Source organism: Arvicanthis niloticus, chromosome 3, assembly GCF_011762505.2.
Source record: "Arvicanthis niloticus isolate mArvNil1 chromosome 3, mArvNil1.pat.X, whole genome shotgun sequence".
In the NCBI taxonomy this organism is placed as follows: Eukaryota; Metazoa; Chordata; class Mammalia; order Rodentia; family Muridae; genus Arvicanthis; species Arvicanthis niloticus.
The window spans coordinates 71,415,619-71,429,811 of NC_047660.1; positions in this window are offsets into that span (position 1 = coordinate 71,415,619).

Sequence of the window (14,193 nt, forward strand, 5' to 3'; positions counted from 1 at the left end):
GAGAAGCAAACAGGAGGCTTCCCAGTGACGATGTGAGAGCTCCACTCTCAGTGAGGCTATTCTAGCAAGTTTACCAGGCCAATAAAAGAGATTTTGATGTAAAAATATCTGCTTGTAACATGGCCAGAAGAATGCTGCTTTATGCAGTGTTCTCCTGGTTCTCCCTACTTACTCTGTATATTTTGTAGGAATTGGCATTAGCTATTAATGGTCACCACAGATAAATCTTGCAACTTTGTAACACCCGACTTTTGGTTTTTTGGGTTTTTGTTTGTTTGTTTGTTTGTTTTTGCCTTTTCCCTTTTTAAATCCCACAATGTCACAGGTATTGATGTGACAACAAGGTAATGTTGGAAGAAATGTCACAGTTAAATAAAGTTGAGTCTGTTAATACTCTCACCCTTCTGGTCTGTTATCTGAAAGAATCCTGTGTAAGTTTCAAAAATCTTAGACAGTCTCAGACACTTGGCAAGGTTTTCAGACTGTTTAATAAGCAAGACCAGGTGGCTTCTTAAAACTAGCCTTGCTTGGGCAACAGGCAAATCGTAGAGCCTTGCCTCGGCTTTATTGGATATGGTTCAAGTGACTGGTACTCTCATAACTACAACGTCTCTTTTCCTACACAGAATGGAGATGGCTAGCTTAGTCAGTGAGTCTTCAGCTATAGTGGGGACGCCTTGAGGAGGTATCACGCCATTGACTGCTCCCTGCTAAGCATATCCTTGTCCTTCTCTTCCTACTGAAGGGTCTCCTGGAACCTTGGGCACCAGTACAGCAGTGCTCACTGCTATAGATACTAAAGCTTTTAATGACAGCTCTGTACAGGCAAGAGTCTTCCTTGAAAGCTTACTTCAATCTTCCTCTGCAGTTGCCTTTCACTGTGGGATTCTGGAGCAAGCACTGGAGGACAAAATGGAGTGAGAGGTGCTAGGCTGCTCCTACTTGCCCAACTCTTCTGACTATTGGAATCCTTCTGAACCAACTACTATGTTTGGCCCTATCTTTCCCTCAAGAGTTCTTTCCCAGGAGCCTCCGGGACTCCTTTTATAATTCACGAGGGGACCAGGCCTGCACAAACTTGTTTGTAGCCTGTTGTAAACACAACTGTTGGTGTGTATCGGGGCATGGTGGTGATGGGCACACCTTATCCACACAGCTTTAATAGGTAGAATCAATTACTAATAAGTATATTTTCATATTTTCAGATATGTTCAGCTTGTTTCAGATGTGTTGAATTTTGTTAGAGTCTGACAGAAAAAAATGGTACAATGGCAAAAAAAATTTATAGCTCTTATTTTAATTACTCCCAGATGCTTTTATTATTTTTTTTTTTCTGGAACCAGCTGGCTGACTGATTCAATGTAAATGTCCAGAAGGGTGGGGCAGTTTATAACCATAGAAACAAATACCAGACACTTACCATCAGCTCCACTGGGCAGATAAACAAACACGGGGAGGGACAGCTGATACCTTTTTAGTCCTTTAGTAATTGTTTCTAAAGAACTCACTCTGCAGAGAGAACTCCAAGCTCTTTATCCTGCAGCAGACTGGTTCTTTTGTCAGGCAATTGTGTTATGTGGAATTTTTCAAAAATTTTATAGAGCATATTAAATAGATGGGCTAATGTCAAAATCAATTATTTTTATAACTCAGTCTTGAGAACTGAAACATTATTTATTATAGTAACTATGAAACAGATGTTGTAATGTATGTCCTAATTCAATAAAAGAAAAAAAAAACGTTAAAGCAGTCATTTTATAATTTCTCCAAGAACACCATGTTAAGGTTGATGTATGAAGCTTAAAATAAAAATTCACATGAAGTTTGAAACAATAAACTTAGGCTAAGAAATACGCAAGTTTTGGATCCAAAAGGGGGTCTGAAAAATAAAACATCCGATAGCTCACAGACATCTAGAGAGCCTGGGCTGGAGGTGCTGGCAGAATTCAGGAAGCATCATCCGTCAGAGAGGGCTACAGGTGAGGCACAGTCCATGAGAAATGCACCCAGCCCAGCTATGTTCCGCCAGGACAGACAATGGGGAGCTGGCATCGCTGGGGGTGGAGTTAGAAAAACACCTGCTTATGGCTATTGCTAGTGTGAGAGTGAAGTAACAGGTAAGGTATGAAGGCCAGCCATTTCTTCTCAGCCTTTGTCGTTTTGTCTTTTCTTTTTTTTATATTTATTTATTTACTCATTTATTTTATTGGATATTTTATTTACATTTCAGATGTTATCTGATGCTAGACTCCTATCTGTAAGAATAGCAGACTATCCTTAATAGTGTCAGGGATTGGTGCTTACTCATGGGATGGCTCTCAAGTTGGGCTGGTTATTGGTTGGCCATTTTCTCAGTCTCTGCTCTATCTGCTGTGCCTGCATTTCTTGTAGACAGGATAAATTTTGGGTCAAAAGTTTTGTGGGTGGGTTGGTGTTCCTATTGCTCTACTGGGGTTTCTGCCTGGCTACAGGAGGTAGCCTCTTCAGGTTCCATATCCCCAGTGCTGTGAATCACAGCTAAGGTTGCTCCATTGATTCTGGGGCACCTCCCTTATCACAGGCCTCTGTCTTGTCCAGGAGATATTATCTACCCTCCCTTTCCTCATCAGTTGCAGATTCCCATCCATCTCTCCTGTCCCTCCCCACACCTGATCCTGAACCTCCCCATTCCCTTCCCCATCCCCTCTTCTACCCAGTTCCCTTCCTTCATCTACCTCTTATGACTATGTTACTCCCTCTTCTAAGTGAGATTCAAGCATCCTCATTTGTGCCTTCCTTCTTGTTTAGCTTCTTTGGGTTTGTGGAGCATGGGTATACTGTATTTTTTGGCTAATATCCACTTATAAATAAGTGCATACCATGCATATCCTTTTGGAACTGGGTTACCTCACTCAGGATGAAATTCTTAAGATCCTTGGGGAAAGGGGATGACATCTGAAATGTAAATAAATAAAATATCCAATAAAAAGAAAAACAACAGCTGAGTAGTATTCTGTTGTGTAGGTGTACCACATTTTCTTTATCCATTATTCACTCGAGGGACACCTAGGTTGTTTCCTGTTTCTAGCTATTATGAATAAAACTGCTATGAACATAGCTGAGCATTATTTTTGTGGGATGGTAGAGCATCTTTTAGGTATATGCATAGGAGTGATATAGCTAGGTCTTGAGGTAGATCTATCCCCTGAGAAACTGCTAAATTAATTTCCAAGGTGTTTTTTTTTTACAAGTTTAGACTCCCACTGGCAATGGGGAGGTGTTCCCCTTGCTCCACATCCTCAACAGCATGGGCTGTCTCTTGAGGTTTTGATCTTAGTCATTCTAACCAGTGTAAGATGCAACCTCAGAGTTGTTTTAATTTGCATTTCTGTGATGACTAAGAACTTTGAACATTTCTTTAAGTGCTTCTTGGCCATTCAAGATTGCATGAAGAGCTTTTTTAAAGACAGTGTTCAGAAGGTTGAGAACCATTGCTCTAGACACCCCCCCCCCCTTTTTTTTGCTGTGATTCACCAGATGTTGGATCCCCCTTGATTAGTTACTAACAGTCTCATCTTATTTTGTAAAAGATATTCCTAAAATATCTGAATGAATACTGAAATAAAAAGGGAAGAATCTGTAAGAGATTGTAGATTCACAATTACATTGGACATTTAGAGCTGAGCTCGGCTTGTGATTTGATTTATAAAGTGAATGATCAGACACATGTTTAGGGGCTATTCCCCATCACAATACAAGGTGTCCACTTCTTTGTGGGGTTCAGGTAAGGAAACTGCACAATTTTCTTGGTCTGTTATGTCCATAAGTTCTTGGGCCTTGTTTGCCTGATAGGATTTTAATTATGCCCATGTGGCCTGCAGCCACAGTTCACCTTGAAAATTAAAAGGCATCATTCTCTTTACTTCAAGGAACAACAGTCATTATCGGTATGTGTTTTTTGGGGGGTGCAGACAGACATGGTCATTCATGTACCCACCCACTGCACAGTCATCTTCTGTCCTTAAAATGTTTATCAAAAGCTGCTCATAGAATGGATAAGGCATGGCTGTTAGAACTACATTCTTTTACACAGTGTGAAATAGCTTGGGGGTGGGGCAAAATCTGGTCTCAACAAATACTTTGCCCTCACTGTTTTTGTTTGTATTTCTTGAGCTCTTGCTTCTCCAAGCATTGTGAATGTACCTCACAAGACTGTGATGAACAGCTCCAGAGCCTTTCCCTCAAGGGGCTCCCCTAGGTTACCAACTTCAAAGGTTTGGAATAATGCAAATACACTCAATAGAAAAAAAATCATATTGAATCAATTAGTCTATGATGATTCATGAGATACTTCCTGATCTTGCAGTAATCAAGGTCATATTATGAGCATCATTTATCATGGAATAAGCAGAGCCTTGCTGTTCTAGCTAATAAGATCCAATTTGGGAGGCTGCAGCAGAGATCACACTGGGTTTAGCACATTATACTTTATAACAGAATCTCAGAGCCAAGGACACATGAGGACAAGGACTTTCAGAGCTGCTATAGAGAAAGGAATGGATCATTCCTTTATAAATAGAAAAGTGGTTCGTGCCCAACAGAATTCGAGAGCTTCTTGTTCAAAGCAAGATATCTACTGTGCTGAGTGTCAGGTCCAAAGTCAGCCCCCCCCCCCCCAATGGCAATAATGTTTAAATCTCTTAAATGATGACTAAGGCCAGCCTAAGCAGGACCCTGGCTAAGTTAACAAAAGGATTACTGTAGTGTAAACAAAAACCTAAACATTTCTTATGACTCTCACGAGGCAGGTTTTGGTTTGTCAGGAAAGACACCACTTCCTTTATCTGCTCCCAATGGTCAACTACTTCATGCAAAGGACATCTAGTTCCTAATTAACTCAAACAGGCTGCAACAGATCAAAGGCTAACTCCCAGGCCTCTCTGGCTCCCAGGTCCTGTTCACCACTACCATCCCAATAAAACTGGCTTTTCTGCCAGGTGCAACCTGGTAGTTTGTGTCCTCCAATAAATTGTCTTTCTACCCACAGGGTGGTCTAGGTTGGTGGGTTTCCTGCACCTTGCCTAATACATTTGGTGCTGAGACCCAAGAGGAATGCTTAGGCCCCCTAAATCACTGTCCATACTATAACAGAACAAAACAGCTGACTTTGCCTTCCTGGGTACAGATAATTTGTCTCTTCTAACTTCTGCCACCTACCATATTTGATTTTAAATTTAGAGTCCATCTCTTCACCTGCTTTCCTCTTCTACCTCTTCTAATCACCTTCCTCTCCTCACAGACTCAGGTAAGTGTCCCCTTGGAGCTACCTTCTCTGCCTCTCTCTGTTCACTCATCAAAAGTCATGTCGGTAGGTCAGGCAGCATCCCATCAATGGGCAAAGGATGCCTATTTTCTGAGATACTAGGCATCTCTCTGACAAATCTCCATTCCCTGAAGATGCTCTTGGATTTAGACTCTGCCCTATAACACTTACCCCTTACTTTGTTGCCTTCTATGTGTCTCTCTTCCTTCCTATTAAAACACTCCTTCTGGGGAGACTCCTTTTGATATTCCTTAATACCTGGATTTGGAAGGAAATATCTTTCTGAAATCTCTCCTACCTCCTCTTGGCTCTGTTCCTCAGAATTCTTTATTGCTGCTCTTTCTTCAAGGGAGTCTTCCTCCTCCTTCTAACCAACCATGGGCTCTTCCCATTCAGAATTAGACTCCTCTGGCCTGCCTTCTCCAATCTCTTAAACTTCTTTGACTTAGGGATACCATTAAGCCATTTAATTTCTTACTGTAATATGACTTGGCCACAAAAACAAGCTCAACCATTAGACTCAATGACCAGAAAATGGCACATTCAATTTCCAAATTCTCATGAATTGTAACATCTGCCACTGAACAAGCAGTAATCTGAAATGTCATATCTCTAAGTCTTCTTCGCTCTCCACTCTTGTCCCTCCCTCTGATCACTGGGTTTAATCTTAAGGAGATTCTAATGTCTTTTAGGCAGGGATAATATTGGAAAATTGTCTGAAAAGCTGGCTCTGGAGATGGGAATTGGACCGCCATCTTTATTTGCCTAAAAGTTTCCTCCAAAGACTCTCTCCTGGGTCTCGCTGGTCCCCTAGTTTCATGAAAAGGAAAATAACAGGACAGTCTAGGAAAAAGGCACTACACACTTGAGAACACCTAAGAGGTAAACTATTTCCAGTAGAAGTTACTACTGCATATTTCACAGTACATAAAGATTTTTAATTAAGAAAAATTTATGTATAAAACTAAAATGGCTAAATATAATCATAGATGTTTAAACTTTTTAATATCCTTCCCCCATTTTCTTGGTTTTATTTACTAAAATGTTTCTTTATTCAAGGTTATAGATATATTTGAAGATTTTGCTAAATTCTAAACTTGCTTTATTTCAGGATTTATGAGACCTTTGGAGAGGGGTATTTATTATTTTATTTTAAATCTGTAAAATCCCAAACAGAAAAAATTAGCTTCAAACTTATAACTAAAAAGGATTGAGAGTTAGAAACTCTTTGTATAGGTGATCTTAATTCACTACAAGACATAACTTAGATATATATGTAACTTGGATTCAACTCTTGTTTAGATAAATAGTTTTTGTTTGTTTGTTTGTTTGTTTGAATAAGAAGGCAACAGCAGAAACCCAAGGTGTTTTGGGTTTTTTGTTTGTTTGATTTCCTTAGACTACGGAGGCTACAGGAGGCCTGTAAAATATTTTGGATAAGAATAGATACTGTATGAAGATTTTTGTCCTAAAATTTAAAAAAATAACAGGTGAAGAGAAAACCATAAACAGGTTTATGGAAAATGGGACTTACCAACAACATATGCTTGATGATTACAAGTTATAAATTCCCAAGGTTATAGTGTCTATTCAGGCTCACAAGGCTATAATGTCTATTTAGGCTAACAGAAACTGGCCTACAGATGTATATCTAACTGTGTATGCCTTTGATAACTTTGTTATGCTTAGCTATTTGGAGAAACTGAATCATATCAGAAACTGTGATATTTTATAAAAGTAAGCTATAAAAAGATTGGGGAAATGAGGTTCCTAGTGTCTCCATCAACTGTACTTATGGCATAAAGTTTATTTTGATGCCAAAGAATCTTCAGTGCAACAACTATACATTTTAAGGCTCAAACTTAACAGGGATAAAGTTATGAAATCCTAAATTTCTAAAAGTTACTCACTATAAACTGTCGAAGATAATTAAGATATACAAGGTAGTGGTCAGTCATAGAATAAGTAATCAAAAATTTGAATGTGCTCAGAAGTATATTTGCTGTCATGCTACATACAAATGCAATTTACTTACAGGAACAAGCTTGAATGGAGGGGTCAATTTATATATCCCATTAAATAGTCTTCTGTATCTGTTGTCAAAGCTAAGCCTGAATCAAGTAATTGAAAACAAGTTTAAAGTAATCTTGAAGTTTGTTTAGTGTAAATTAATATTTGAAATCAGATATATTAAAGACTAGGTTATAGTTCTCAAACCCTTCAGAAATATCTGTTGAACATGGCATTTAATGTGTTTAACGGAAGGCTAGAGTAGAGAAAGGGTTCTCTGATAGACAGTTTCTGGTAGCAGCCATTAGGCAACCCCTAAAGAAGACGGGTACCAAAGACTCCACCTGGAATCTGCTTCAAATGTCGCAACATTAGTCATTGGTTGCAGAACTTCACTTTATTTCAGCTGCTGCCAGGACCTTGCCCAAACTGTGAACAGGCTGGCAACTGGAGGGTCAACTGCCCCCTTTGCCTTGTCAACGTAGATAGATCCCCCAATTTTTGTCTCTACAGGAAAATCTCATGAATCTTCTGGACCTGGCAGCTGAAGACAGATGTCGTTCAGGAACTTCAGCACCTGACAAAACCATCACTATTACCACAGAGGATCCCAGTAAAACTGCCTCTGTCATGTTTTAGCTGACAGAGGCTACTTGTCATACTTGTCATACTTGTCTATACTTCATGCTTACTCTGATATCCTTCTGTGATCTATGTGATGAGTGTTGACAGTTAGCCCCTGTGTGTCTCAAGCCTATCTTCATCAGACAGTTTAGCTGCTCTGCCACTTGCTGTTATGGCGGCAAGCAGGCCTCAGCCAACTCCTCCCTGAAGGCTGCCTAGTCACTCCATTCATAGCTAAAATATTCTGGCTTTTTAATAACTTTGGGTATAAAGGATGAACATGTTGCTTGCTGGTGATACACTTGAGAGCTTTAACAAAAAGTTTGAATAAAACGAGTCTCCTAAATAGAAAAAAAAAAAATCTCTGAAGCTGAGGCTCAATCACCTGTCAGCCTAAATTTGCTAATAAACAAATCAATGGAGCTTTCCACCAGGCTCACAAACTCAGTCACAAGAGTTTGAAGTACACGAGTGAGTGAAGTCCCCAATCAGTAGAAGTTGTGATGAAGGTTAAATGGTAGAAGAGTTTCAGATGGAAAGCTGGAAGGTTTATACAAGTTATGGTAAAAATTAAGGTGGCTGGCAAAATAGGTTTATACAAGTTGTGATGGTCTGAGGAAGTGATTTAAAGTATGTTAAAAATGAGACTTAGAATGATATGATACTCAAATTTCGAAGTTAAAAATTGAATCCATAATGATAAACCTCAATTTAAATCAGTATAGTTGTCATGCAATTCATCTACTTTCAGTAACAAATGTAAGTACTGGCTGCTAAAACTTAAAAAAAATTATTAAAATCAAAGTCATAGGCTCAAAACATTTAAATTTCCTTATTTCTTTTTAAACTTGTTTATGTTTATGCTGATAGCTTTTCAGGTTTTATTTTTGCTATGGCTCAAAAACAGAAGCCTGTTCAAGCTGATTTTAAACATGTGTTAACTGCTTCCTCTACAACAAGGATTTTAATATGGCTTAAAACAATGATCCTACTGATATATCTAAAATGTTTATCGCCTTTGTCAATTTTCTAACATTCACATCTCCCTTGGTATTCTCTATAACCCCTAAGAACAAGTTGTAACTTGTCACTTCTCTGGAGGCTGTGAGATCTGCAGGAGTGAAGTCAATAAATGAGACAGACTAAAGTCTCACGCAATAGCCAACTTTATTCTGAGCATCAGACAATTTACACTGAGGTCTAAGAAGAATCACATAAGTAAAGTTCTCATGAGTTCAAGCTGTATACAATCACAAGGATGAGCCATACATGGTAAAAAATGTCCTTTTAAGAAGGCATACGAACATTTAATTGAATAAAAAGTGCAAGCAATAGTGAATAATCTGAAGTAAACTCACTCCTACCTGCTATCCCTGGGAGGAACACAAAAACCACATTCCAATAACAAGTCCATATTTTGAAGAAGTTGAGATCACAAGATTAGTCTTGTTTTCTTGGAGTTTTCTCACAAACACACAGAATTCTCACACATCTCCATTATTGGACTGAGTTCTGACAATAACTGACCAAGCTCTATTGGTGCATAGATAAATCAACCAACCCACAGCCAAGCTACCCCATTCTATGTTGCTACACTCAGCTGGCAGACCCCATCCAGAAGTCAGACTCTGCCCTAGACTTCCCAAACCAACTTGCCTCTATCTCCCTAGTTTTGGTGCCCCACAAAACTGAGAACCCCCAACTTGCTGACCACTGAAAGGGTCTTTCTTTTGCTTCTTCCTCAATAAAGTATGCTGCTACTATATGAACCAGTCCAGCTAAGTGGAATATAGAATAAAAGACTTACATGAGCTGACACTGAGTGAGCTTTTACTTCATGGAGACTCTATTCCTAAATTGGAGAGTCCACAGAGAGAAGGAAAGCACATCGGCATTGACTGAGTGTCTATTTTGTTGGAACATCATTTCAGCATGCTACAAAAATTTCTCCTGGTCCTTGTGAAGCAATGCTGTATATATCTTATAATTCTCATTTGTAGAGGCAAATTCAAAGTGGTCCTGACAAGCTTCCTTTACATTTCTCCAGTATTGAGTTATAAGTCAGTGTTGTAGTGCAGAATCATCTGAATTTATTTTGATGACTATGTTTAAATGCTATAAGATAAAGGAGAATTGTCAGCCCAAGTGGTTTAACTTCCTTTAAGATATATGTATGTATGTACACATATATACATACAGTAGAGACATACATATACATATGTATATGAATATATAAGCACTTGTGTTTCTGTGTATTGTGTGTAATTTTCTGCAAATATTAAATAATATGACTCCTTGAAGTTTTATCAAACAACCTTGGTTTGTTTGTCTCCCCTTCTGTATGATGCCCCCTCAGTTGGAGCTCCCTCCCTGTGATCCACATCCCACATCATATCACCTGTATCTTGCTATTCACTTCCCAAGCCTCCTTCACAATGTTTCTTTATACTTTCCTGGTTTCTGTAATTCCTCGATGTTGTATACTTACATTTGAGATTTGGAGCTAGGGACCTCAGATGGACAGACCATGTGGTGTTTGTCTTTCTGGATCTGGATTGTCTCACTCAATATAGTATTTTCTAGGTCCATCCATTTACCTGCAAATTTCATGATTTCTGTTCTCCTTACAACTGAATAGTATTCTTTTGTGTACATGGACCATATTTTTGTTATCCATCTACTGAAAGATACTTAGGTTGCTTTCATTTCCTATTCAGTGTGAATAGAGCAACAATGAACTTGGCTGAACATGTATCTGTGGAGTAGGATGTCAAGTCCTTTGGTCATATTCCCAAACAACACTACCAACTGGGGACCATATGTTTAAATACATGAGCCTACGGGAGACATTCTCATCCAAACCCCATAGTGAGCTTGTCAAAAGGTTTCTAGTCTCACATATAGGGATTCAGAAAATAAACTCTGATGTACAGCTGCTACATTTCTGCTTTGTTACACCAGCCTTTCATGAACCACTGAAAGATTTTCTAGTCCCTATCTGTCCTTCAAGACCAACCTTCAGTCTTTACCCAGATTTAGCAAGTACTCTTAGTTAAGAAAATGGCTAAAGAGGGCTGCCCCCCAAGGAGAACCTGCTCCTCCTTCCTGTAGCTCATCCAGTTCTTTGTTCACCTCATATATTCAATATCCCCCAAGCCACGCATGTACATATAATGATAAGTAAGACTATGCAAAATAAACATAAAATGCAAAGTGATTATATGCAGAAGTAAAAATCATATACATGCAAAGTCAACTTTCATTATGTGAAGTATTTATCTTCCTTAAAGTCACCATGAAGTGTGCATTAAAGACTACTACATCTCTGCCCTTGGGGAAATGTAGGATTACAGTATACATATTGTTGACCCTTTTGTTTGGAATTATCAGGTAATACTGACACTACTATTACCCCTAATTAGATGAGGCTTGTTGAACATACCTAATTATTTTCCTTAAGGCACACAGAGCCTTCTTGCATTTAGAAGCACTAGCCAACACCTTAGGCCTGTATTTGGGAACATGCTGAACAGTAAAATCATGCAAAAAGAAGTCACAAACTAGCAGTAAAGAGACCATGAAAGGGACACTTTGTAGTTGAGCACCAAAATGAGAGAGAAAGCAGACACCAACTTTATTCGACCACTTGGGAATGTCAGACCTTAGAGCAGTGGTTCTCAGCGTCCAGATGCTCTGACTCTTCATTATATTGCTTCGTGTTGTGGCGACCCCCAAGGCAAAGTTATTTTTGTTGCTACTCCATAACTGTAATTTTACTGGTGTTATGAATTATAATGTAACTGTGTTTTCTGATGGCTTTCAGTGACCTCTGTGAAAGGGTTGTTTGGTTGTCAAGGGGGTCATGACCTTAGAGTAAGATATCAGTTTCCACTCTGCACATATATATGTCACCAAGTTTTTTAAAACACGGGAAGTTTTGATTTTGACATTAGAAATTTTGACAAGTAGGACAATTTAAAAATAAGGAATTTATCAATGATCTGTATAAATATAATTCATCATAATATAATAAAATACAACATATATTTTTTAAAGTGTTTACATGTAAAACTATATTTTATACATTCTGTATGTCCAAAAATAAATCACACATGTTGAATTTCACATTCTTTGGCTCTTTTAGCTCCTGTGCTAAGACTTTCTGCTTCCGACTCTGTCCTTGTTAGAAATAGGCGCCCTTAATTAACATTGCAAGTTTCATTCACTTTCTCATTAGTACCATGAGCTACCAAAGCATTTCTTTCTAGAGCCTCTGGGAACTTTCTGCTAGACTCACATCTGGCCACAAGCAGTGAATAATTTATGGAACTATTGGATTATTTTTTCTGATGACCAGTGTCACCTGCCCAGCCAGCTTCATCCTAACCTGGGTAACTCTCACCTCTTTACCAAATCTGCTTTTAGAAGGGTGGTAATACTTTTATATTTACTGGTGTGTATGGGCAGTTATTAAAATGGGTACTGTTAGTCTCAGCTCCCCTGTCATTTCCAAGAACATTCTATTATAGTTGCTGGGAAGAAGGTTCTTCTAGAATTGTGATATCTAAACTAGATTATAAATTATCCCTGGATGAGAGAGGATATACCCCCAATGGGGGATGATCTACAATGGAAAGCAAATGCCAGTGAAGAAGGGGAACAATTGTTATAGTTTGAATGTGAAATGCCTTGTCAGGCTCATATATTTGAAGATTCAATTCCCAGATGGTGGTCTGCATAGTACCCTTCACCTTGTGGACTAGCTAGCAGAAATGTATGGCTGAGGTACAGTCCTGGAAGATGATTTCTGTTTCTGGTTCTGCTCTTTGCTTCCTGGTCCACCAAGATATGAACCATCTATACCACTAGTTCCCATTGCCCTGGACCTAGGCCATCCTATGGCTTCATCTTCTCTCCCATGACAGACATGAAAGAAAACAAAAGAAAACCTTCTCTTACAAGATCCTTCATCTGGGTATCTTGTCACAGTGGTGAGGAAGGTAAAGAACAATTTTTCTGAAGTCATTTTCCTTCTCAACTCTACCTCCTTCCTCTCTCCATGGACCTATATAGATTTTCAGGGAAGCATGGAAGTGGGCAAAGCTTAGAGAAGATGGGATAGATAGGAGAAAAGCTGGCTTGTCAAAGTAACCTAAAGCTTGCCAAGAAGCTGATGCAAGAGCCCCAGGCACAGGAGGGTCTTCTTGGAATATTAATTCACTGATCACTTCTGGGCCCCAGGACAAATGGAGCTGCCCCTCCACCACAGTAACATCAAAGAGAGCTTACAGGATGATGCCCATCCCCAAAACAGAGGCCTAGAAGATGCAGCCACTATATCTTGATGGTGCTTTTGATCAAGTTTTCTATGCTGTGCTCAAGTACGAAACTCCGTTCATCCAATGGGCCCTGTTTCTGTCTCTGCGATTCAGGAGGAGTTAACCAAAGCTCCCCAAACAAAGCTGCACAGAAGAACTGTGCCAGGTATCTCTCTACCATGTAGAAGAGTTATGCTGCCCCACTAGAACTCTGGCCTAAATTATTTCCTTTCAAGAGTTTTTATAAAGCAGAGCAGACAGAGAGGTGAATCATTTCAAGATGATAAAATGGCACCAAGCCCGCAATGGCAGGAGGAAAGATTTTCCCCTTAATCAGATGTAAAAACAGTAACATTTAACCATAATATAAGTAATCTGTTTATAAACACTCTACTCACACAGACATACAGAGTGAGACACAGACACAACCACAGACACACAGACAAATAATGATGATGATGATGATTTTAAAAACTTTGAAAGAAGAAAAAGAAAAAGAAAGACCTCATATGCCCCCAAAGGAATGATTTCAAGATATGGGAATCTGGAATCTAAAACAGAACTGAGAGCTCAATTACTTTGACTTCTCAGAATTTGACCCACACTTCTTTGTGCACATTGTGACAAAGGTCTGCTCGTATGTCAGTCTGTACACTGTGAAATTTTTTTTTCTAGGAAAATAGGTTCTTCCTTTCCCTTTTTCAGCTTCAACATGACTGGAGCACAGAAAATGCCTGTTGAAACAGTCCCAGGAATCTTGTTACATCACCCTAATTGAGGGTGCGTTAATCCTAACCCGAGTGTTTTCAGTGAGTAAGGGCACTCTCTCCTTTTTGAGGCAGCCCATTCCAAATCTGGAACACTGTAATTATTGCAAAAATTGCCTTCATATTGAGAGTAAGTATTCTTCCCTGTAATGCTCACTCCTGGACCCGAGCC